Consider the following 26131-nt stretch of genomic DNA (forward strand, 5'->3'; position numbering starts at 1 on the left):
ATGTATTCACTGATTAGTTGATAATAGAATCTGTAAAGTCAGAAATAGGTGGCTCAATGGATAGAAGGCTGGACTTGTCAGGAAGTCAAGTCAAGTCAGGAAGACCTGAGTTCAAATATGGCCTCAGATATTTACTGACTTTCCACTCTGTTTGCCTCAGTTTGTTCATTTGTAAAATGGAAGTAATAATAGCATTTCCCTAGAGGGCTGTTTTGGGGTCAAATGAGATAATAATTGTAAAATACTCAGCACATCATAGTGTCTGGCACATAGTAAGCTTTACATAAATGTTTGTTATTATCATTATTGTTTAATTATTATTATTATTATTAAAGTTTCTCTTAAGGAGTAGGTCCCTGTCATTTCTGAATTTTTTCTATTCAGGCTGGATTCTGCCTTAAGAATTCTCAGTTACAAGATGGCGGAGAGGAAACACACTACTCAGTGAACGTCCTCACTCCCTCACAACCAATTAGATAAATTAAGTCTCAAAATTAGCTCAGGACTGACAGATACCACAAGGACTGGAAGCACGACTTACCAGCTGAAGAGAATCTGGAGTTTCAACAGGAAAGGTCAGTTCTCAGGGGAGGAATAAGAAAGACCAGCACAGACGGTGGGGTAGGGGCACACTGCGCCCATTGCGCTGGGAGGGGCTCTGGGATCAGAGAAGCCACTGAGGTAAAGGAATCTGGCACAGGCTGTTAGCTCTTCTCTGCTAATTATTTAGCAGTTCAGAAGAGAAAGCCAAAATATTTTAAAACTCAGATTAGATTTCCCCCCCCCCCCCACCCTGGGGGTGACTCAGGCACCAGGGGGTGTGGCCTCAGCTACCTCCTGAGAATAGTTAAGAGACTGACAAGTGGGTGGATACGGCCCAAGGCAACACACACTGCCTAGCTTAGCTGGAGGGAGTGGAACTCAGCTCCAGGAAGTCCCAGAGAAGCGGAACCTTTGAACTAGGGACCGCGGTTTCTGGCAGACACTTCCAGTTTGAGCGCAGGGGCTTCTCACGTCACCTGCTGCAGACACCCACTCCCCACCCGGACACATAGGCTGGGCTTCGTGCTGTCTTCACTATTCTACGCCCTCAAAGCACAGCAGTGCTAATCACCTCTGAGGCACTCCCAGGGAGAGGGTGGGGAACTCTCTCCCAGAGCTCTCTCTTAGCGCGGGCACAGGGGCCGCTGCATCCATCCGGTCTGGGAGGAAGCTGGTAAAGAAGTAAATAATTTCCTACCCCAGGGACAGACCCCAAAACATTTTTTAAGTATGAGCAAAAAAGCTAGAAAAACTATAGATTCCTTCTATACAGAGAAAGAGCAGGTATCCAACCCCGAGGAAGTTAACAGCAAAGATTCAGAAGATAACAACCTAAAGGGGAACGATTCCTGCCCCCCATCACATAACTCTCTCCTAGAAGAAGCTCTTAAGAAATTGAGGGAGATCGAAGAAAAATGGGGCAAGGAAAGGGAAGTTATGATAGAGAATAACAACGTCCTGAAATTGGAGTTGGAAAAAATAAAGAATTCACAGGAGATGCAGGGAAACAAAATTAGTGAATTAGAAAAGGTTAAAAAAACACAGGAAAGTAGGATTTCTGAATTGGAAAAGATAAAAAAGTCTCAAGAAAATAGAATTTCTGAATTGGAAAAAGAAAATAATTCTCAAAAAAAAAAAATTAGGGAAATGGAAAAAAATTCAATAGAGCAAAATAATTCATTTAAAAACGAAATTGGGCATTTACAAAAAGAACTAAAAACTGTGAAAGAAGAAAATAACTCCTTAAAAGTCAGGATGGAACAAATAGAAATGAATGATTCACAGAGAACCCAAGAATCAGTCAAACAAAACAAAAAAAATGAGAAGCTGGAGAACAACGTCAAATACTTACTGGGAAAATCTATAGACCTGGAAAATAGATCTAGGAGAGATAATCTGCGGATTATTGGACTTCCAGAAAACTATGACCAAAAAAAGAGCCTAGATTCTATTTTACAGGAAATTATCAAAGAGAACTGTCCAGAGATAATAGAAACAGAAGGGAAAGTAGATGTGGAAAGAATTCATCGAACTCCTTCTGAAATAGACCCTAAAAAAAGAACACCACGGAATATTGTGGCTAAGCTGCAGAATTACCACACAAAGGAGAAAATCCTGCAAGCAGCTAGAAAAAAACAATTTAAATACCAAGGTGCCACAATAAGGGTCACCCAAGATCTGGCTGCCTCCACATTAAAAGATAGAAGGGCCTGGAACCTGATATTCCGAAAGGCAAAAGATCAAGGACTGCAACCAAGAATGAACTACCCAGCTAAGTTTAGCATCTTTTTCCATGGAAGAAGATGGTCATTCAATGAAACAGAGGAATTCTATATGTTTCTAAGAAAAAAACCAGACTTAAACAAAAAATTTGATCTACATCCACAAGACTGAAGAGAAACAGAAAAAGGTACACAGAACCCTTGAGAACTGTAACTTTGTTGTGGGTATATAAAAAATACTCAAGGATAATTTGATTTTACTGATATAAAAGAAAAAAAGGGGGGTGTGGTAAAGGGAAGGAGGTCGGTTCAGAAAAAGGGGAAGGAGTGATAAAAAGAGGGAAACTACATCCCAGGAAGAGACATAGAAAATACACCATATCTGAGGGAACTTAGTGAGGGGGAGAATCATTGTGTGAATCTTACTCTCATCAGAAGAGGCTCAAAGAGTAAATAATTAACATATTTGTTTTTCAGAGAATTTTCTCTCACCTCATTAAAAGGGGGGAGAGGAAAAGGGGAAAGGAAAAGGAGAATAAGTGAAGGGACTTGGAGGGAGGGGGGAGGGATCCTAAAAAAAAAAAAAAAAAAAAAAAAAAAAAAAAAAAAAGAGGAGGGTTGCGCGTCACAAGGGGGGTTTGTAAATTAAATATCGGGGAGGGGGATCAGGGGGGTCAAGGGAAAAAAGTATAATCTGGGGATAATACGATGGCAGGAAATACAGAATTAGTAATTTTAACTGTAAATGTAAATGGGATGAACGATCCCATCAAACGGAGACGGATAGCAGATTGGATCAAAAAGCAGAACCCTACAATATGTTGTCTACAGGAAACACACTTAAAGCAGGGAGATACATACAGAGTAAAGGTAAAAGGTTGGAACAGAGCTTATTATGCTTCAGGTAAAGCCAAAAAAGCAGGGGTAGCTATCCTTATCTCAGATCAAGCAAAAGCAGAAGTAGATCTCATTAAAAAAGATAAGGAAGGAAACTATATCCTGCTGAAAGGTAGCATAAATAATGAAGCCATATCAATACTAAACATATATGCACCAAGTGGTATAGCATCTAACTTTCTAAAGGAAAAGTTAAGAGAACTGCAAGAAGAAATAGACAGTAAAACTATAATAGTGGGAGATCTCAACCTAGCACTCTCAGATTTAGACAAATCAAACCACAAAACAAACAAGAAAGAAATTAAAAAAGTAAATAGAACATTAGAAAAACTAGGTATGATAGACCTTTGGAGAAAACTGAATGGCAATAGGAAGGAATATACTTTCTTCTCAGCAGTTCATGGATCCTATACAAAAATTGACCATATATTAGGACATAAAGATCTCAAAATTAAATGTAGGAAGGCAGAAATAATAAATGCCTTCTTCTCAGATCACAGTGCAATAAAAGCTACATTCAGTAAAAAGTTAGGGGTAAATAGACCAAAAAGTAATTGGAGACTGAATAATCTCATCTTAAAGAATGACTGGGTGAAAGAGCAAATTATAGAAACAATTAACAATTTCACCCAAGATAATGATAATGATGAGACATCATATCAAAGTCTTTGGGATGCAGCTAAAGCAGTAATAAGGGGAAATTTTATATCTTTAGAGGCTTATTTGAAGAAAATTGAGAAAGAGAAGATTAACGAATTGGGCTTACAACTTAAAAGGCTAGAGAAAGACCAAATTGTAAACCCCCAACCAAAAATTAAACTCGAAGTGCAAGAATTAAAAGGAGAAATCAATAAAATTGAAAGTAAAAAAACTATTGAATTAATAAATAAAACCAAGAGTTGGTTTTATGAAAAAGCCAATAAAATAGATAAACCTTTGGTAAATTTGATCAAAAAAAAGAAAGAGGAAAATCAAATTGATAGTCTTACAAATGAAAAGGGGGATCTTTCCACCAATGAAGAGGAAATTAGAGAAATAATAAGGAGTTACTTTGCCCAACTTTATGTCAATAAATTTGATAACTTAAGTGAAATGGATGACTTTCTCCAAAAATATAGGCTCCCTAGATTAACAGAGGAGGAGATAAATTGCTTAAATAGTCCCATTTCAGAAAAAGAAATAGAACAAGCTATTAATCAACTCCCCAGGAAAAAATCCCCAGGGCCAGATGGATTCACATGTGAATTCTACCAAACATTTAAAGAACAATTAGCCCCAATGTTATATAAATTATTTGAAAAAATAGGGGATGAAGGAGTCCTACCAAACTCCTTTTATGACACAGACATGGTACTGATACCTAAACCTGGTAGATCGAAAACTGAGAAAGAAAATTATAGACCAATCTCCTTAATGAATATTGATGCTAAAATCTTAAATAAGATATTAGCAAAAAGACTTCAGAAAATCATCTCCAAGATAATACACTATGATCAAATAGGATTTATTCCAGGAATGCAGGGCTGGTTTAATATTAGGAAAACTATTAATATAATTGACCATATTAATAATCAAATTAATAAGAACCATATGATCATCTCAATAGATGCAGAAAAAGCATTTGACAAAATCCAACATCCATTCCTACTAAAAACTCTTGAGAGTATAGGAATAAATGGATTATTCCTTAGAATAATCAGGAGTATATATTTAAGACCGTCAGTAAGCATAATATGCAATAGAAATAAACTGCAACCTTTCCCAGTAAGATCAGGAGTGAAACAAGGTTGCCCACTATCACCATTACTATTCAATATAGTACTAGAAACGCTAGCCTCGGCAATAAGAGCCGAGAAAGAGATTCAAGGAATTAGAGTAGGAAATGAGGAAATCAAACTATCACTTTTTGCAGATGACATGATGGTATACTTAGAGAACCCCAAAGACTCTGCTAAAAAACTACTAGAAATAATTCAAAATTTCAGCAAAGTGGCAGGATACAAAATAAATCCACATAAATCCTCGGCATTTTTATATATCACTAACAAAATGCAACAGCAAGAGATACAAAGAGAAATTCCATTCCAAACAAATGTTGAGAGTATAAAATATTTGGGAATCCATCTACCAAAGAAAAGTCAGGAATTATATGAGAAAAATTACAAAACACTTGCCACAAAAATAAAATCAGATTTAAATAATTGGAAAGACATTCAGTGCTCTTGGATAGGCCGAGCGAATATAATAAAGATGACAATACTCCCCAAACTAATCTATTTATTTAGTGCTATACCAATCAGACTCCCAAGAAACTATTTTAATGACCTAGAAAAAATAACAACAAAATTCATATGGAAGAATAAAAGGTCAAGAATTGCAAGGGAACTAATGAAAAAAAACTCAGAGGAAGGTGGTCTAAGTGTACCTGATCTAAAGCTATATTATATAGCAGCAGTCACCAAAACCATTTGGTATTGGCTACGAAATAGACCGGTAGATCAGTGGAACAGATTAGATACAAAGGACAAAAAAGGGTACATCTATAGCAATCTAATCTTTGACAAACCCAAAGATTCCAACATTAGGGATAAAAATTCATTATTCGGAAAAAACTGTTGGGAAAACTGGAAATTAGTATGGCAGAAATTAGATATGGATCCACACTTAACACCATATACCAAGATAAGATCAAAATGGGTCCATGATTTAGGCATAAAGAGGGAGATAATAAATAGATTAGAGGAACAGAGGATAATGTACCTCTCAGACTTGTGGAGGAGGAAGGAATTTATGACCAGAGGAGAACTAGAGATCATTATTGATCACAAAATAGAAGATTTTGATTACATCAAACTAAAAAGTTTCTGTACAAATAATACTAATGCAAACAAGATTAGAAGGGAAGTAACAAATTGGGAAAATATTTTTAAAAACAAAGGTTCTGACAAAGGTCTCATTTCCAAAATATATAGAGAACTGACCCAAATTTATAAGAAACCGAACCATTCTCCAATTGATAAATGGTCAAAGGATATGAACAGACAATTCTCAGAGGAAGAAATTGAAACTATATCCACTCACATGAAAGAGTGTTCCAAATCACTACTGATCAGAGAAATGCAAATTAAGACCACTCTGAGATACCACTACACACCTGTCAGATTGGCTAAGATGACAGGAACAAATAATGACAAATGTTGGAGGGGATGTGGGGAAACTGGGACACTAATACATTGCTGGTGGAGTTGTGAAAGAATCCAACCATTCTGGAGAGCAATCTGGAATTATGCCCAAAAAGTTATCAAACTGTCCATACCCTTTGACCCAGCAGCGCTACTACTGGGATTATATCCCAAAGAAATACTAAAGAGCGGAAAGAGACATATATGTGCCAAAATGTTTGTGGCAGCTCTTTTTGTTGTAGCTAGAAACTGGAGGATGAATGGATGTCCATCAGTTGGAGAATGGTTGGGTAAATTGTGGTATATGAAAGTTATGGAATATTATTGCTCGGTAAGAAATGACCAGCAGGAGGAATATAGAGAGGCCTGGAGAGACTTAAATCAACTGATGCTGAGTGAAATGAGCAGAACCAGAAGATCACTGTACACTTCAACAACAATGCTGTATGAGGATGTATTCTGATGGAAGTGGAAATCTTCAACATAAAGAAGATCCAACTCACTTCCAGTTGATCAATGATGGACAGAGGTAGCTGCACCCAGAGAAGAAACACTGGGAGGGGAATGAAAATTGTTAGCACTAATATCTGTCTGCCCAGGTTGCATGTACCTTCGGATTCTAATGTTTATTGTGCAACAAGAAAGTGATATTCGCACACATGTATTGTACCTAGACTATATTGTAACACATGTAAAATGTATGGTATTGCCTGTCGTCGGGGGGAGGGAATAGAGGGAGGGGGGGTAAATTGGAAAAATGAATACAAGGGATAATATTATAAAATATATATATATATATATAATAAAAAAAAAAAAAAAAAAAAAAAAAAAAGAATTCTCAGTTACTCTGTGTATACCTTTGATCTAGCAGTGTTTCTAGTGGTCTTATATGCCAAAATATTTTAAAGGAGGGAAAGGGACCCACATGTGCAGAAATGTTTGCGGCAGCTCTTTTTGTAGTGGCAAGAAACAGGAAACTGAGTGGATGCTCATCAGTTGGAGAATGGCTGAATAAGTTATAGTATATAAACATTGTGAAATATGATTATTCTACAAAAAAAGGATCAGCAGAATGATTTTAGAGAGGTCTGGAGAGACTTACATGAACTGATGCTAAGTGAAATGAGCAAAACCACAAGATTATTGTACATGGCAACAAGAAGACTATATGATGATCAATTCTGATGGATATTGCTCTTTTCAACAATGAGATAATTCAGGCCAGTCCCAATGATCTTGTGATGATAAGAGCCATCTACATCCAGAAAGAGGACTGTGGGAACTGAGTGTGGTTCACACCATAGCATTTTCATTTTTTTTGTTGTTGTTTGTTTGCATTTTATTTTCTTTCTCATTTTTCTGATTTGATTTGATTTTTCTTGTGCAGCAAAGTAATTGTATAAATATGTATGCATATATTGGATTTATCATTAATATATTTCTACCATGTTTAACATATATTGCACTGCATGCCATCTAGAGAAGAGAGTAGGGGAAAAGGAGAAAAATTGGAACACCAGGTTTTGCAAGGGTTAATGTTGAAGAATTATCTATGCATATGCTTTGAAAAATAAATAAAAAACTTTAATAAAGGAAAAAAAGAATTTTCAGTTACTAATGTGTCTTTATTTCTGCTTTATTAATAATTCAGCTGAGTCAACAAGCAAGTTGACAAATGTTTATTAAGCACTCACTATGTTCCAGGAAATGTACTAAGCATTGGAAAAGAAAGAGTATGGTGGTTCCTTTCCAGATAAGATGCTCTATTGTTTTAAAGTTTAAACTAGTTGGAACTTGCTGAAAGAAAACTTGGTTATCTGACCTACTTAAGCCAGAATGATATAATTAGCATGGGTGAATTAAGAAACTTGACATAATAATTAACATTTGTATAGTGCTTTATGGCCCACAAAGTAATTTTCTCACAGGTAGGCAGTAAATGTATTGTTAACCCCAGTTTTTAGATGTGGAAACTGAAGAAATTGAGGCTGAAAGATAAGGTGACTTGTATAATTCATCAAAATCATGGGACAACTAGAAAGTTGTGGATTAAGGATTTGAACTCAAGCTTCCAGGATCAAGTTCAGGGCCCTTTTCATTCTGTCATAATGGTGTCCCATTGTTTCCATGATAAAATGATGATCTCTTTCAAAAATAAAGCTCTATGACTTTATGTATATAACAAATCATAAGAATGGCAAATATTGTGAGGTTTTTAACCTACCTTCATAACTTTAAACACCTGTGCCATTCTAGATATATTTTTAAAATATCTTTACTTTTAAAATACTTTCAGAGTTCCAAAAAGGTCAGAAATCTGTCAAATTTTGCCCTCTGCTTTTGATGCTATATTTTGTATAGTAGATATAATACATGTTTGTTGAATTAAACTGAAAAGGTGTGCATATTGTCACTTCATAGCCCATTGAAATCTTGAATAAACCTTTCTATATCAGGAAATAGTTGCATCATTCCCTTTTATATGGCTCTTGTAGACAGTTGAACCCTCTGATTCCTCCTGGAGCTTCCTTCAAGTCTGAGGTCTTCTTGAACTTAACCAACCAGTTCTATATCCTGAAGAGGCCACTGGTGGCTCATTGGCTGGAAGACTGTGCTTGGATTCAGGAAGATCTGAATTCAAATCCAGTCTCAAACATTTACTAGTTAAATAATTCTGGGTAAATGACTTAATATCTGTTTGCCTCAAATTCCCTAACTATAAAAAAAAAAAAAAAAAAAAGGATAATGATAGTACCTATCTCATAGAATTAAATGAGATAATATCTGTAAAGTGCTTAGCATAGTGTCTGAGCTGTAGGTAGAATATAAATTCTTCTTACTCCTCTCTCCTCTCCCATATCAAATTATAGTTATGACAATGGACATCCTTATTTAATATAAACTTACAAAATGATCTCTATTATGTATTCTCTATCAATAATGCTACCAATAAGGTTTTAATTTTTGATAAATAATAATAGAAATGAGTTTTATACTTTGTCCAAAGCTTTTCCTGGATTTATAGGTATAATTATTTTGTTTTGATAATATGGCCTATTATGATTTTTGTTTTCCTAAAACTGAACTGACCTTTATATTCCTGGTACAAACCTTATTTGCACATGTTGTAGGATTGTTAAAATGTTATGATAGTATTTTTGTTTTAGCATTTTTGCTTTGATATTCATTAGGGATATTATCTTTTCATTTTTCTTTATCTATTTCTATTTTGGGGTACTGGGATCATATTTGTTATCCTGAAACAGTTTAATGGGATTGATGCTCTCTATATATATTTGCAAACATTGTATGAAATATTGGCATTAATTGTTCTTTAATGTCTTAGATAATTTATCTTGGATTATTTCTTTTGCTCTCTGTGGAAATTCAATTTCTTTTTTCTAAGATTTTGAATTTGAATGATCTATTTCTCATGAATATTAGTCGGATTTTATATGTGTTTGTTTATTTTTAAACTATCATCCATTTAACTTCATTATTAAATTTATTGGCATATAATTAAGAAAAAATATTGCTATGAAATCTTTTATTTTCTATGAATGTTTTTCATTTTATATTGCTGACAGTATATTAACTATCATTAATTAAATTTTGGTTTATTATATTCAGTGATGAGTCAATTTATTTACTTACTTGCATGATACAATATAACTTGAATCTCTTCACATTTAAAGTTCATTCTTTGAACCAACTTCCCAGGTTACTAGTTTCTGATTTCTTTCTCAATTTACAAAGATCATCCTTGATTTTTATTAAAAGGCAATATGGCAAAGTAGATAATGTGATAATGTTCTGGATTAGGAGTTAGATTCAAATTCTTCTTCTAACCATTACAACATAGGTATATGACAATAGAAAAGTAATATAAGCTCCCTGAAGCTTGGTTTCTTCCCAATATTTTTCTTGTTTTATCTTTCCATGGTTTTACCATTACAATAATGTTTATTTCAAAGAAGGAGATCAGTAGGTTGGCTTTTTTCTTTTACTTTGCAAACTATAAAAAAAAATTATAATGAATTATTCTTGAATGTTTGATATAATTCACCTATAAATCTATCTAGGTGTTGTATTGTAAAGTATAGGCAATAACTTGTACTGCTTACTTTATAGGAGTCTTTTGAGGACTGAATGAAATAATATAATTGAACTTTGCAAAATTTAAAATGCTGCATGAAAGTTAGATGTTCATGTCAGATGTCAGTCATGTTGTTGTCATTACCTTTACTTTAGTAACGTAATTAAGTGCTTTTTTAGTAAAGTTTTGACTGGCTATGAAATGTGGGTTGTTGTCTTTGTGCAATATAGACTTTTGCAGGTATTAGTGTGCTCTCTCCCTCTTGAAATAAGTTGGTATAATATGTAATACAGATTATATTCTCCAAAAAAAAAAAAAAAAGGAAATCTATCCCTTCAGTAAAATATAAACTCTTTGAGGATAGAGACTATTCCATTGCTGTTTTTGCTAGCACCTCAACACTATTCCTTTGCATACAGTAGATGCTTAATAAATTTTGTTGAAATTAATTGTTGAGGCATAAGCTACTGAGGATGCCATCTAGTGATAAAACAAGTACCGTACAGGTGCAGTATTGTGCATCTAAATAAATTAAGTACCTCTACTCTAGAATTTCCAGAGCTAATAAATAAGCCTTAATGAATAGGTCTAGAGAAACTTCCAGGGGTGGAGCCAAAATAGCGGAGTAAATTCAGGAAGCTGCTGGAGCTCTCCCAGTTTCCTTGGAAAACCACATGAAACCAAGTCTCTGAACAGAGTCTAATGGAAGGAAACCTTTTTTCCAGCTCAAGATAGATTGGAAAAACTTCAAAAAATATCAGTGACCCTGGATGAAAAGGGTATTCAACTCAGCTCAGATAGACTCTGAGGTTGCTGCTGAGAGGGTATTAATCACAACAAATCAGTAACTAAGACCTTCAGACCTAGCTCAGGGAGGCAGCCTCCAGTCCCAGCTCAGAAGCAAACTGAGAATCCAAGCTGTTTCCGGAACAGATCAGTCAAAGCTAAACCTGCAAACACAAGGGGCACTGTACTCAAAGCCAAGCTCAGAGCTACACAGGACCAGGGACAGCTACCCCTCTTATCTTAGGAGCAGAACTGAATCATTAAAATAAGGGAAAAAATGGAAATATCAAAAGAAAAGGAAAGAAAATGAGTAAGAAACAAAAAAGAACCTTGACCATAGAAAGCTACTATGTATAATGTGCTGTTGTCTCCAGAGACAGCTGATCGCTCTCTGGGAGGAGATCTGCTGTGTCAACTCAAATCTCTCAGACAGATTCTTCTTCCGGTAGAGAGCCCTTGTCTCCAGACAGTTGCCGCCAACTCTGACCTTGTGTAGAGACTTTTCTTTCCTCCAGAGAGCTGCCTCAAGTCTGGTCCAGACAAGACTCTCTATCTCTCAAGTGCCGCCCTTTTTTATCCTCCCAGAGAATGGGAGTGGGATAACACAAGGGCTTCTGGGAAAAATTACTTCAACCAATGAACTTGCTCCTCCTAAGCATGTAAGCTCCTCCCCAGGAGTTCAAAGGGGTTAAACTCCTAGTAAAGACCAGAACTAGAGAATTGTTAAGTACTGACTTAGCACTTAGTAAGAACCTAATATCTCATTATCTCATTAGCACTTAACATCTCCCCTTTTCTTTTGATTTAGAACATATGGTGGTTATGACCTTCAAACATAAATCCATCAATATGGGAGGCATTACACATAATTACATAGATTACATAAACACATAGTAACATAGTAACATAATACATGCTAGAAGTATGTAACAAATAACATGATCAAATAATCATAAATTGAAAATTTATAAATGTCCACAAGTCCATTGTCCATTAGTCTCATCTTGTGTTAGGAAATCCAATGATTCCTGCTGGTTTTAAAGTTCTTTAACAGTCTTCTTATTAGCCATGCTCTTTCAGTGTCAGATGTTACTTAGATTTTCTCCTTTGTTTTGAGGTTTTTCTCTTTTTCTGTCTCTCTCTCCAGGCGCTTGATGCCACCTATCTGTTTCCTTCTTCATCTGTTTCTTTCTGTCTGTTAAAATACAAGCAAACCCTCTCTCCCAGGCAGTTAACCTATCTAATTTCCTTCTATTTACCACTTTCTAAATCTCTTCTCATCATCTGGCAATTACATTGGAGTTGTTTGCACTGGACACAGCCCTGTTGGTTTAAAGGGCCTGTATTCTCCCCAAGCGTAATCCATTTTTGCAATCTGATTGTCTTTTGGCTGACTGATCAGGTAATCCCTTTCTTCGATGTGATTGCTTTTCGGCTGATAGATCACATCAGAGTCCAGACCTTCTAAAGGCTCTTTAGGTGTAACCTCAGTCACTATATTGATAGGAAAGACCAAAATATCAACTCAGACAAGGACAAAATGTCCACAGAGGAAATCTCAAGAATTGGTCTCAAGCCCAAAAAGACTTCTTGGAAATGCTCATAAAAGACTTTAAAAGGCAAAAAGAAAGGTAGATGAAAAAATGAGAAAGGAAATGAGCAGTATGCAAAAGAGAGCCAACAGGTTGGAAAAGCAAGGCCGTTTCTTAAAAACTACAAATGACCAAATGTTAAAAAAAAAAAAATCTACTCAAGAAAACAACACCTTTAAAAGCAGAATTAGTCAAATAGAAAAAGAGATACAAAAACTAACTGAAGAAAATCATACAATAAAAACTAGAATGGGGCAAATGTACGCTAATGACTCTATGAAACATCAGGAATCAGTCAAATAAACAAAAAGAATGAAAAAATGGAAGAATATATAAAATACCTCATTGGGAAAAAAAAAAAAAAAAAGCTGACCTGGAAAATCTATCCAGAAGAAACAATTTAAAAATTATTGGTCTACCTGAAGGCCATGACCAAAAAAGAGCTTGGTTAACATTTTACAAGAGATCATTAAGGAAAATTGCTACAATAATCAAGAACAGAGGGGGAAATACTAATTGAAAGAATCCATATCATCTCTGGAAAGAAATTCCACAAGAGATCAAAACAAAGAAAATTACAGAATAATCTCCTTAATGAATCAATATTCAAAAATATGCAAAAATTTAAATAAAATGTAGCAAAGAGTTTATAGCAATTTATCAGCAGAATAATATATTATGACCAAGTGGGATCTATACCAGCAATGCAAGGTTGGTTCAATATCAGGAAAACTATTACTGTAATTGACCATATCAATAACAAAACCAACAGAAATCATATGATCTCAGTAAATTCAGAAAACCCTTTGACAAAATACAGCAGCTATTCCTACTAAAAAACATTAGAGAGCACAGGGTTAAAGGAAGCTTTCCTTAAAATAATAAGCAGTAACTTTTATCTAAAACCTAACTGCAAACATTATTTGTAATATAGAGAAGAGGGAAGCTTGTACTAGAAATGCTACCTTTAGCAATACGAAAAGAAAAAAAAAAAATAAGGGAATTAGAGTAGGCAATGAGGAAATAAAACTATCAGTCTTTGTAGCTGATATGAGGATATACTAAGAGAATCCTAGAAAATTATCCAAAAAAATACTGGAAACATTTTTTAGTAGTGTTGTAGGATATAAAACCCACACAAAGCATCAACATTTCTATACATTACTGACAAAGCCCATCAGCAGGAGATAGAGAAATTCCATTTAAAATTACTATAGGCAAAATAAAATACTAGGGGGTCTACCTGCCAAGACAAACCCAAGAACTATATGAACATCATTACAAAACATTTCTCACACAAATAAAATCAAATCTAAATAATTGAAAAACTATTGATTGCTCATGGGTAGGCTGAATTAATATAATAAAAATGAAATTCTGCCTCAATTGGTCTACTTGCTCAGTGCAATATTAAGCAAGTAGACAAAACATTTCTAAAATATATAAAAGACTGTGTCAAATTCATAAGAATACAAGGTAAATGTATTGATAAATGGTTAAATGATATGGACAGACAATTTTCAGATGACAAAATTAAAACCATCTATGAAAAACATGAAAAACAATGCTCCAAATCACTATTGATTAGAAAAATGCAAATTAAAACAACTCTGAGATGCCATTTCATATCTCTCAGATTGGCTAAGATAACAGGAAAAGCCAATGATAAATGTTGGAAGGCATGTGGGACAGCTGGGACACTAATGCATTGTTGGTAGAATTGTGATATGATCCAACTATTCTGGAGAGCAATCTCAAACTATGCCCATAAGGATATCAAACTGTGCATAATCTTTGACGCAGTAGTAGCAACACTAGGTCTGTATACCAAGAAAATCATAAAGGAGAGAAAAGGACTCACATTTGCAAAAATGTTTTTAGTAGCAAAGAATTGGAAAAGGAATGGATGCCCATTAATTGGGGAATGGATCAAGAAATTTTGTATATAAAAGTAATGGAGTATCATTGCTCTATAAAAATTATAAATAAGTTGAATTTAGAAAGATCTGGAAAAAATTTCAGGAACTGATGTTGAGTGAAACAAGCAGAACCAGAAAATACATTGTACCAAATAACAGCAAGAATGTACGATGATCAACTATGAAAGACTTGGTTCTTCTCAGTAGTTCAGTGATCCAAGAAAATTCTAAAACATTCTAGAAAGAAAATGCCATCTGCATCCAGAAAAAGAATGATGGAAATTGAATATAAATCAACACATGCTATGTTCATTTCTTTTTTCTGTTTTTAATTTTCTCTTCCATGGTTTTCCCCTTTTGTTCTGATTTTCTCTTCCAACATTATTCATGAAGCAATGTACATTAACAATTAATTAATTTTTAAAAAAGAATAGGTCTAAATTACTAGCATATATCTATGGGGTCACAATGAAAATAAAAGCACTATGCTATCCTTAAAGAATCTTTATTAACATCAGTTATCCTTACCTCACTTATGCACTCACTCTCCATCCCCATAGTAGTAACAATAATGAAAGAAGATGCTGATATAAAATTTAAAATGTTTATGTAATTTATAATGCTTGAGTCTGAGAATTACCTCAAGAGTTTTTCATGGAAAGTACTTTATAGAAGAGGTGGATCATACCCAGATCTTTTCACTTCAAAATAACCAATCAGTCAATAGATATTAATGAAGTACCTATAATGAGGCAGCTAGATGCTTCAGTAGATAAAGTACTGAACTCCAATTCAGGAAGACCTGACTTCAAATTTGTCTTCAGTTACTAGTTTGTGTGACTCTGTGCTAACCAGGTAACCTCTATTTGCCTTAATTCACTGGAGAAGAAAATGGAAAACCACTCCAGTATTTTCCCAAGAAAACCCCATGGACAATATGGTCATGGGTCATGATGAATCAGATATAGCTGGACAAGTACAAAGGCCTATAATGTGTCAAGCATTGTGCTAGGGCTATTTTTTCTATATCTAAATTGCCATTTCATCTGCCTCATTAGCCATATTTTTCAAACAGCAAAAACTAGAATGTTCTGTTCAGGAAAGTTCTTTATCACATCATTCTGAATCAGCTTTGTAGAATTTAACTTTGAGTTAATATCATTTTTAAATTGTATCTATAAAAATTCTAAACTTTGTGTATGGCTGGTTATCAGGGTTTCAAGGAGGTGTGGAAAGTGATAAAGGGATAATTACGGAGTTTAAAAAGTATTTAACTGCTATTGTAATGATGAAAAAAGAGAGAGGTAAAAGATAGGAACAGAGGAAAAGATGTTACTGGTGAAAAAGGAAAAGAAAGATCTTATGACTCATCAGATTGGCTTAACAGATAGAACACCTAACTTGGAACCAGGAAAAAGTTTGAATTTTGAGATAGAGATATACTAGCTAGTCAGACCCCTAGTTTCTTTCAGTTTCATTTTCCTCATTCAAAAAATGAAAATCGTAAGACCATCTACCTCAAAGGTTTGTTGTGGGTAGCAAAAGAAATAGTAGATATACCAAGGGTTTTACAAATTTTAAAGCACTACATAAAAATTAGCTATTATTATTATCTATCAATGTCATTCCTCTATTTGATGGACTTCAATACTTTCTTATTGTTTATTAAATAAAATTCAAACTAATTAACCTCCTACTTAAAGCCTTTTACATTCTATATCTACCCAGTTCTGCAAGATTTTCTTTTCCATAGTACTCCATCCACATCCAAAATAAGCTAAATTTAACCATTCAATGCCCCTGACATATGTCCTGCATGATCCTGCCTTTGTTCAAATTGTGCTTTATATATAGAATACCCTGTCTATCCTTTAAGTACTATCTCCTTCCCAGAACTTTCACTAATGTTAATCATCTTTAACCATTTTGAACTTTACAACACACTTGTGCTTGCAAGGATAACAAACTCCTAGCCAAGGATGGCTAACAAAGGCTGGTAAGAATGGGCTTATCCTATGTCTTCTTGGTATTGTTTATCAAGATGGCATACTAATTTAATGAAATCTGTGACCTAGGAATGTAGGAAATCTAGGGTAGAATGAGAAAGCACACTGGAGAACAGTGGACTTTGGGATTGAGAATTCAAGCATAGTCTGATATATATACATATACATATATATATATATATATATATATATATATATATATATATATATATATATATATATATATATATATATATATATATATATATATATATATATATATATATATATATATATATATATATATATACATTCTAACTATTTTAAAGAGATCAGAGGAAGGATAGGTAGGGATTGCAATATCACTAGAAAAATTAACTCAGGAGAATATTGGGGAAATGTTAAGAATGAAATTCTGAAGGCTCAAAGAAAAACAATAACATGAGAGAGAAAAATGGGAACTAGCTAAAGATGTTAATGTGTATGAAACTGGGAACTTGCCAACAACTTAGATTTTAAAATGATAGCTGCAGAAGTTGGGAACAGTGGCAGGTAGCAGAAAATTAATATAAGATCATGGCATAGTCTTATATGAAGTGGTTGGAATGCTAAAATTCAAAATGAGATTAAGGTTGATGTAGAAATTTAAAGACAACAAAAAATATGTTTGTTTTTGTTTTGTTTTGTTTTGTTTTTACTTTTATTATAGCTGACAAAAAAGAGAGGCAAAAGTGTTTAATTCTGACTTTTTTTCATTTTCTCTGCCTGGGGAAATGGCTTTTACATTGGAAAAAATAATGACAAGAAAGCCTGATGATAAATTGATATCCAAGTTAAAGAAGAGGTTAATAAAATAGTTTTTAATTGCTCAGTTGAACTACGTAATTGGTTATCAAAAGAATTGTAAATGCAAATCTTGAGTCCCTATAATTATTTTGAGTGGCAGTAGGGGTACTGTAGGACTGGAAAAGAGCCAATGTTATACTGATTTTTAAAAAAATTAAGAAAATAAAGATATAGATGATGGGATACTGAATTTAAAAAATCCTGGAAGATTGTACACTTGGTCAACAAAGTCATGGTTAATGAACATCTAAAAAAGTTAACAGTGATTAGCATAGATTCTTTAAGAACAAGTCATGCCAGATTAATATTACTAACAGTTCATATTCTGCTTTTAAATCTTAGAAATAGCTATTCCTGATCTAATCTCCTTGAGCTTCAGTTTATCACAGAAATGTTTAGTACAGGAAAGTATGTCTTCTGTATCTCAGCTTCACTGAGCGAGTTAACACATGGTGATTCATAAATTGCAATAGTAATAATAGTTTGTACTTATTTAGTGTTTTAGCTTTTCATAGTACCTTATTCCATAATTACATTTGATTTTCAACAAATTCAAGAGCAAACATTAGTGTTCCCCACTTTAAAGATGGGAAACACAGTAAGTCACATTATAAATTGAATCCAGTAAATTCATTTACCCTTAAAATTTCAAATATTACTTTTTATTTAAATGGCTGTAAATTTATATTTCTGTCATCTGTTTCTTTCTTATATTCCAGCCTTGAACTAATTGCCCCTTGACATATCCTTTTGGATATAAATCAGCCCCTCTAATTCATAATCTGAAAGTGAACTCATTATTCACCCTATTTTCAAGCGTATTCATGCCTTAACTTTTCTGAGTTTAACATAATTTATTAACATCTTTTCCATTTCATTAGAATATAAGTTCCTCTAAGGAGAGGACTGGGCCTTTTTATAGTAAACACTGAACACAGTGATTGACACATAGTAAATTCTTAATAAATGTTTCTTGATTGACTGATTGATTATTGATGGTGTCCCTTATTCTCCAAGTAACCTATTCTAGGTTTCAGAATCATGGACTCCTAAGAAACATATTTCCAAATCTTGACTCTAATATATGTTAATTATGTGAATTTGTAAAGCAAGTTCAATCTTTTGAGCTTTTATTCTTCATCTGAAAAGATGATAGTAAAAAATTATACCACCTTCCTCAAAGTATAATTGTGATATAATTGTGATATAATTGTGATATATATATATATAAAGAGAGAGAGAGAGAGAGAGAGAGAGAGAGTTAGTTTACTGTTACCACATAAAATATCAACTATTTTCCTGGTCTTATTCCAGTAATTTTCTTAAGCCTAGATTCATTTAAAATATTATAAATAATAAACTTTAAGAGAAGAAATCAATAAACAAAACAAGATAAAACCATATATAAAATTTTATAGCATAAAATTAGTATGAAAATATGATTATTTAAAAACATAAATATGTATGTACATATGTACATATATACATATGTATATCTAGTTAAACCAATTTTAACAGTAGCATATTTAATACTGAATGGGACCTTGAAGTACCTCTTCTACTTCATTTTTAACATGAGGAAACTAAGTTTTAGAGCGAATAAGTGACTTGCCCAAAGTCACAGAGGTAATGACAGATTAAGATTTGAATTTAGTTTTCCTTCAAAAACTTATTCTTCTTTGGATTTCCTCTAAATCCAGCTCCCTAACTTTAACACATTATATTTATATATCTCTGAAAATCTGCATAGCTATCAAATTTTATATTTTATACATAGCTGTGTGACACCGTAATTCTTCTGGCTTTGACCTATATAATTTAATTTTAAGTCAGAATGGAAAATTATACTGATTTTTGGTTCTAACAACTGGGGACCAAATAGAACAGATCTTTTCCTCCAAAAGGCAATCCCTTAAATAAGTACATGCATAGTTCTCATGTTCACCTCTCCCTCCTCCTCCCTCCCCCCAGTTTCCTCCCTGCTGAGTTCAACAGCCCTAGTTCCTTCAATTAATTCTTATATGCAATGATTTTTAGGCCCTTTCTCATTTTGGTTGCTTTCCAGTTTATCAATGTTCTTCTAAAACTGCAATACTCAGAACTAAACAATATTCCAGAAGAGGGCCAATAAAGACAGAGTGCATTGAGATGATTACCTTCTTGTTCCTGGAAACTATGCCCCTCCTAAAGGGAGCTTACAATTGCATTAATTCTTTTTGTCTTCCACAATACACTGTTGACTCATATTGAATTTGCAGCCCACTAAAAATCCTGGATAGTTTTTAGAATAACTTGCTTATCTACTCATGTCTTTCCCAATTTATTATTTGTGGGGTTGATTTTTTTTTCAACTTAAGCAAGAGTCTTATTACTATTGAGTTTCATTGATTAGATTTGGCCCAGTGTTCTCTGTATCAAAATCACTTTTGATCCTGTCTCTATTATCCAGAGTTTTAGCTTTCCCTTGAAACTTTAATTAACATAGCATCTATGTCTTTATAAAAGTCATTGATAAAACTAATAACTAAAATGAGGTCAAGTACAGATCACTGGGATTTTCCTTGGGACAGTTTCTGCAACACTGACATATTTTGGAAAACTAGAACCTGTAGCTTAACATAAGCATTTAACATAGGACTTAACATATAGTAGGTGCTTAATAAATATTTATTGCTTGGTTGATTATTTGCCCTTCTCTAGTTTTCTAATAGCTCTTCTATTTTCCATGATCTTTGAAATCTCATTGACAAAGGAGCTGCAGTTATCAAATTTTCCAAGTCCCCCAAATGTACTTCATCTCGACTAGGTGATTTTAACTTTTTTAAGGGTTATAAATAAGTATTTGTTATTTAAGTTCAAAAAGAGGCTCTTAAAGAGGGGTGAGTGACATTTACAGAAGAGTGAAAGATCCATCCTTAGGCAAAGGAGAATAAGAAAGAAAGGAGTGTCTTAATAGTGTAAGTAGACTGGATACCAGAGCCTCTCTTCTGTATCTGCTCTAGATGGGACTGATCCTGATTTCTGAGCTTTGGTCCACAACATGTAATGAAGCACATGATAAGTGGAAGTCAGGGAACTTAACTGAGGACAAAATTATATTTTCAACTAAAAGTTAGTTAGGGCTGGAATTCTTGGATCAACAGCACTGCTTCCTTTTATGGAACTGAAGCAGAGAAGCTTGGTAAAGTTCTATACCAGGTATTTCAACTCTTAAAAGACATTCTTATAGTAACAGTTTTTGTATTAAAGGATTTCTTGCACTTTTGCTTCTAGTTTTGTTGACTATGCATCCATGTTTAGAGGTTTATAGCTGCTCCTCAATTAAAATGATCTGATCCAGATAAGGCTGAACTGTTACATGTTTCTGGTTTATATGGCTTTCACTTCTAGACACTTCAAACTAGTCAATTTGCTCAGATTTCTCAGGAGTTTATAATCTTTACTGGGAGCAGGGAACTTGCCTGTGAGTTATGTGGTCATTTTGGAGAACATGTCCTGGTACAGCCCTATGATGGCTGCAATGTTGGGCTCCATGGCCTCCTCAGCCATCACTACCACAGCATTTTCTAGGGGGTATGGGTTGGGGGAAGGGGGAAGAGGACTAGGGAAGAAGTGAGAAGGGGAAAAGAGAAGAGAAAAAGGAAAGAGTGAAGGATTCTTGGAGGTAAAAAGGGCAAACTTAAATTGTTAAAGAACAGCTAGTTGTCTCCTTAATTTTCTTGGGTAGGTACTCTTTGTTGGTAATTTATGTTCTGTCAATTCCAGTGCAAAGGTCATTTTCCTTTGTACGGAAAACAAAAACATTAAAATTTTGTTCTCTTTTGTTATCATTCTATCTACCTCCAAAAACCTATCCTTTCTTTTATCTTTTAATAACATTTTAAAAATTATTTGTGTAATATTCAGCTCCCTTTTTTGTTTTTAAACAGGGTCTTATTTTTCTAATCTTTTATTCTTTAATTACATATTAAATTTATGTTATTTTATCTGGCCTTGCCCTATACATTTTTTCTGAGTTGAATGGTAAATTTGCTTGGCAACCACATTAATCTCTGGACACCAATACAACTTTTCTTCCTGATTGTATGATTTACATTTGTGTCCTCCAAATTCATTCTTCAATCTCTCTCCTGCTTTCTAGGAAGATTTCCTCTTAAACATTTCAGTACATGAGATTATCTCTAATTTTCCTTTGAATTTACTGGTCTGCTTTCCCCAAAGCTAGGATAGATGTTAGACTATCTTCAAAATTTTCTCCTCTTCTCTAAGATAAATCCTTTGACTGGATTGGTCACTTCTCTTTAATGTTCTAAACATTTCCACTCCCATAGAAATCTCTGTGATTGATAATAAATTCCAAAACAAAATTTCTATTTGTTGCTATGTTCATATCCATATTTGAAATATTTCCTTATGGTTTTATATTCATATATTTGTCATTTGTGTTGTAGTCAATAAATTTTAGAAACTCAAGAGTTCAAAGGGATGTCAAAAATCTAATAGTCTAATCTGTACTTAAATAAGCATTGTCTGTTCCACAATTATTAAGTAATCATCCAACTTTTAACGTCTTAAGTCCCTTCCAATTCAGAGCCATGATTCTATGATTCTATGATTCTAGATTTAATTCTATTCCTCAAGTTTCCTTATAAAAGCTTCTCATTCTTTTTAAAATATGAGTGTATTAATTTACTTTATTTTATTTTAGTGAAGCAATTGGAGTTAAGGGACTTGCCCAATGTCATACAGCTAAGAAGTGTTAAGTATCTGAGGCTGCATTTGAACTCAAGTCCTCCGGACTCCAAGACCTGTGTTCTAGTTACTCCAAAAGTTTTGCATTCTTATAAAACTACCTTTAACAAATATGAAATAATTTACGTAGCTAGAATATTTCCATCTAGAATCTCTTCATTCAACAAATTATATTTGTCTAAGCCAAGATAAAACTTAGGAAAAATCATATTATTAACAAAATTCATTTACATTATTTCCAGCCTCTTCCTTTCAACACTCTTCTTTTCCCCTTCCCTCTGTAAATGCTCATTGTTTTCTTCCCAAATAAACCAGATCTTAAAATGATTTGATTTTAGTTATTTAAAGTTTAAGAGGGATTTAAGTCCATGTGATACTGATTGAATGTCTCTAATTGTGCAACAATAAGAAGATTTACTTCTTGTTAAATGGATTTTAGGCATCAGTGAGCAGGTTAGCAAGGTAGTTTAGGGGAGGGAGGGGAATCCTTTGCTTGATATTCTGCAAGCAAGTCAGTTCTTAGCTGGAATGAATGTAACATTGAAGATAATTTTTAGAAGAAGGGTAGTGTAATTTAAACCACAATGTGAAATTTAACAAAAGAACTGGCACATAATAAGAGATTTTCATTCATTCATTCCAAATATGATATAATTAAAATACAGATGCTTTTTGTTTTCTAGTTAATATTGTCATAGGATACATGTAAAGCACCATATGACCTTGAGAAATGCATTTATTTTCTCTAGATCTTAATTAGCTTCTCTGGAAAATAAAAATCCTTTTCCAGCTCTAAATCCTAATTGTCCCTTCTTTTATACTCTGGTTTCCTTGAAACAAATTCTATTTTCTAAATCTATAAGGACATAATACAAATTTATGGAGTACATCATATGAGTTTTTTAGTACAAGCACATCTTTAGCTTTTACAGATATAAAGAAAAAAGAATTTTTAAGTGAAACAGGTCAGAGATGGTAAAAAAAAAAAAAGCTCACAAAGTTGGTTTTAATCTTAAGTATCATAAAATAAGTATAGTTCTTTGATTAGTTTTACCTTGACTTTTGCAAAAGACTTATACTTTAGGATAACATTGTGGAGAATCTGGTTTGCATGAATACCTGAAGCTCAATGGAATAAGGGGAAAGTGAAAAGAAGAAACATATATATAATAAACATAGCTTACAAATCATCAGAAGAGAAAGGTCATATTTGGGATGTGGCTTACCTATACATCATTAGGGGAGGTACATTGCATTTTTTTTGACATTTATGCTCAATACCTAGAGATCAGTTAGATTTGCAGTGCACATTCACTTTTTTTCCTTAGACTATGGAGTGGAAATAAAGCCTTAACAAAAATATTTATCATAAATGAACGGGACAAGTGATGATTTCTCAGAGACTGTAAATAGATCAGACCCTAGGCCTAAGTTTCAGGTTGCTCATGCTCCAAAAGGAGACACTATTGTACATTGGCCAATAGTCCCCTTCCAAGTTCCTGAAGAATTCTGTCCAACCAATGAATTTAAAAGTCAAGAGGATAAGGGAGCATTTGGTGTTTTTAGCTATATAACTCCTGCTTCTGTACTGGTCCACCCCCTACTAGATTGCCTAGTGAGTGTGCTGGCCTGCTTCTTGCTAGAACTGAATAAAAGGCTTTTTGTCTGTATGCCTTTGAGTAATTAATTTGGGTAAATGGGAATCTAGCATCCGTGTCCCACACATAAAATATCCAATTTTATTGTTTTCCAGGGGAAAACATGAGGAGGGCAGAGGTAGGAAAATTAGCAAAATCTACCAGATTGATTTGGTCCTTAATTTTTAAATTGCTTCTTCTACCTCTTTGTACTTTACTTTTCACATTTCTAAAATGAAGAGCTTGGACTCAATTATCTCCAGAGTACTTTATAATGTATAATTTGCTTTCAATCAGACCTCTAGGATCCTAGATATCTCTAAATCTGGGAACCCATATTCCTTATGAGTCTATGCTCTTCTAGAGTCAAATAAACTTGTTTAAACTTTTGCCTTTTTGTCCCTACCTTTAACCCTGACTCATTATCTAAACTAAGTGGATATGAAAATATGCTCTGGAGCCATTAATTGTGAAAAAAACTTTATTTTCTATTTTAATTCCTTCCCTGTGCCAAGGGTATTGAAATACCCCCAATTACTTTAGGGACATCAATAAGAAATTCCAATACAACCCAATAAATATTTATTAAATGTTTACTATTTTCCTAGCACTGTGCTAAATGCTGGGGATAGTTAGTAAAAAGAAAGATAATCGGAGTCCTCAAGGACCTTACAACCTAAAGGGGCAAACAACATACAAAAGGAGTCAAGAAAAGAGGAGGTTAATAACATTGGGGTAACATGAATTGTAGGCTCCTGTTCATGAAACTGAAACCAGATGAATTCAAAGTGAAGTGAAATTTGTTAATTTTAACTGTAGTAGTGTTTTGGGGTTACTTTTCTAAAGTTCTTTGCATATAAATTAAACAGTACTTTCTCTCTCTCTCTCTCTCTCTCTCTCTCTCTCTCTCTCTCTCTCTCTCTCTCTCTCTTTCTCCCCCTCCCTCTCTCTTCCTCTCTCCTCTCTTTTTCTTTCTCCATTCCTTTTCCAATCTCTCTCTCTCTCTCTCTCTCTCTCCTTTCTTCCCTCTCCCTTCTCTTTTCTCTCTCTACCTCTCCACCCCTCTCTCTTCTCCTCTCTCTGTCTCAGTCTCCCTCTTTCTCTGCCTCTCTGTCTCTCTTTATCTGTCTGTATGTCAGTCTCTCAAGTTTTCTTTGACCTTTTCACTTTTTATCTCCCCATCTCATCCAGTTGCTAAAGTAATTTGCTTCAAATGCAGATCCTATGATATCCCTTTTCTAATTAACTAACTACAGTAGGTCTCTATTTCTTCTAGAATAAAATATAAACTACTATACTTCATAATTCGATCCCAATTTATCTTTCAGGACTGGTTATAATATATTAGAAATATTATACTATATTATATATATATATATGCTATACACATAACTATATATATATATATTTCTTCTGCTTATATAGAGGGCAGAAAATGCATATTTGTATACTGTATATGTGTTTTAACAGATATATGTATATGTGTATTATTTGTGTTTACATGTGTATATGTTCATAGACATGTAGTAATAAATATATTCTCATATCTCCATTAAATAATAGTAATAAGGCACATCTATATGGAACTTTAAGATTTAAAAAGCACTTTAATCACATCTATCCTACAAGACAAGTAGTTCAAATATCATGTGCCCATTTTACAGATAAAAATACCTGAAGTGCTGAGAAGTTAAATGAAAATATGATCATTGGAATCAAAGAAACTGGGATCTTTCTTGGCATTCTTTCTGATCATAAAATGAGTGTAGAATTAAACCACCTTTAAGGTCTCTTCCTTTTCTATTTACAAAAACCTATGAAGTCCATTATCCCCCAGCTAATAAGGCATTATTTGAACCCAAATTTCCTGATTATAAGTCTAGCACTGCATCTAATAATTCATACCATCTTACTAGGCAATCAGTAGCATACCTAAGGAAAATAATTAGCCTGATCAGTATAACTATCAATTTAAAATTTTCCTCATCATTTTTCAGAACCCACTGAGAAGTTTCTTCAACTTAAAAGAAAAAAAAATATCACAAGATGTTTGTGCTCCAAAATCTATTTTCTCATTTCATTCTTTTTTTGGAACTGAGTAAAAATGATCTTTCGTCATGCACAATCTTTTTGCAACTGCAATTGTTATCACTGATTGCTTGTCTTTTCTAAGAA

The 26131-nt window shown here is 33.7% G+C and overlaps 1 protein-coding gene across 5 annotated transcripts in view; it reads right to left on the minus strand.

Moving 5' to 3' along the window:
* CNTN5 (contactin 5) overlaps positions 1-26131 on the minus strand; it is a 1627773-nt gene that overhangs the window by 189009 nt on the left and 1412633 nt on the right. The window lies entirely within an intron of this gene.

Source organism: Sminthopsis crassicaudata, chromosome 3 (assembly GCF_048593235.1).
Source record: "Sminthopsis crassicaudata isolate SCR6 chromosome 3, ASM4859323v1, whole genome shotgun sequence".
Classification (NCBI taxonomy): Eukaryota; Metazoa; Chordata; class Mammalia; order Dasyuromorphia; family Dasyuridae; genus Sminthopsis; species Sminthopsis crassicaudata.